This window comes from Toxorhynchites rutilus, unplaced genomic scaffold, assembly GCF_029784135.1.
Source record: "Toxorhynchites rutilus septentrionalis strain SRP unplaced genomic scaffold, ASM2978413v1 HiC_scaffold_22, whole genome shotgun sequence".
In the NCBI taxonomy this organism is placed as follows: domain Eukaryota; kingdom Metazoa; phylum Arthropoda; class Insecta; order Diptera; family Culicidae; genus Toxorhynchites; species Toxorhynchites rutilus.
This window is the reverse complement of record NW_026599784.1, coordinates 35,726-37,105: the sequence shown is the minus strand read 5'-3', so window position 1 is coordinate 37,105 and position 1,380 is coordinate 35,726. Positions and strand designations below refer to the sequence as shown.

The 1,380-nt window shown below is 36.4% G+C and overlaps 1 pseudogene; it reads right to left on the bottom strand.

Annotated features, from left to right (window-relative positions):
- Positions 1 to 556: 556 nt before the first annotated feature.
- Positions 557 to 633, bottom strand: LOC129781824 (U4 spliceosomal RNA; annotated as a pseudogene).
- Between the last annotated feature and the right edge of the window lie 747 nt (positions 634 to 1,380).

Below are 1,380 nucleotides of genomic sequence, written 5' to 3'. Positions count from 1 at the left end.
TAGTCCTACGTCACTCCGGTTATGTCCCCGACATTACCCACTCGTCTTTTTTTTCATTTTTCGAAAATCTGAGAGTGATAAAAATACAGTGTGAACAATACAGTCTAAACTACTTCTATCCAAATTTTCAACAGAAAATACCCAGTGGATAACTATCTACAGCGCTTTTTTCGTGATTTTATTTGATTTGGGACACCCATTACTTTTTGAAAAAGACAAGAAAAATTATTTTAATTTATACAAAAATTTATAACTCAAAAATTATGGTACCTACGAATAATGGTCAAAGGATGAAATGTAAAAAATTGTTTATATTTTCAAAAAACAAATTAAAAAGAAACCGAAGACAAAAAAAAATATTAAAATCTAAAAAAAAATAATGAATAGCCCTTACAATTTCCAACAAGTGCTCCATACATCGTAAGATGGGCTCATTTACAGGGAAAAGTTTTTCTAACAACAACTTTTTCAGGGTTTCTTTGAAAAAAACTATCGATGGGTTATACCCATGATATAACCGCAAGGTTGACGTAGGACTGCCGTTGGCTTAGTAATCATTTGTGTTTTTTCAATTAGCAATAATCGCGCCTCGGATGTTCCTCATTGGGTACGATATCGCCGCTGCGCAGAGCTATCTTTTGTATGTATTGCTTAAACTAGTGAATGAATGAAACAATTTAGGAATTCAATTGTAAACAAATCCCAATTTAGGTCAATTCATGCATAATGGTAGTGATTATCGCAGCAAATAGTTATCAACTTTTTGCCTAATCATCAAACGGTATGCGTAGAAGTTCAGTGAGCTGGCGACATGAAGAGATATCTTTCAATGCAGCCTTGAATAATCGAGCCAAAGCGTTGCATTTGTACCTGCTTTCGTAGACCGTGTTTATCAAAACGAATTGCGGAGGGTAAAAATGCATGGGGGTATAAAAGTACTGCCGAGATCTGCAATGCCGATTTTCCCAACTTATTGGTTTCGGAATCTGTGTTGGGAAAACACATTCCGGATTGCAAAAATGCAAACGAGTACAAAAGTACCCAAAACTAGCATCTATTTTGCAATGCCGATTTCCCCAGGCTCCATGGTTTTGAAGTCTGTATTAGGAAAACATTCCGATTTGCAAAAGCGCAAACGAGTACAAAAGTAACCGCTGCTTGTATCAATTTTGCAATGCCCATTTCCCCTGGCTCCATGGTAATGAAGTCTGTGTTAGGGAACCATCCATTCATTCCAGCGATGGTACCTCAATCGTTTCGCAATCATAACTGAGTGGATTTCCGAGCGACACTCGCTTTTATACCGATTAGTGTGATTTCAATAGCCTGTTTTGAAAGCAATTTTAAGGCTATTGAAACAAGTTTTTGGATCAAAAAGTA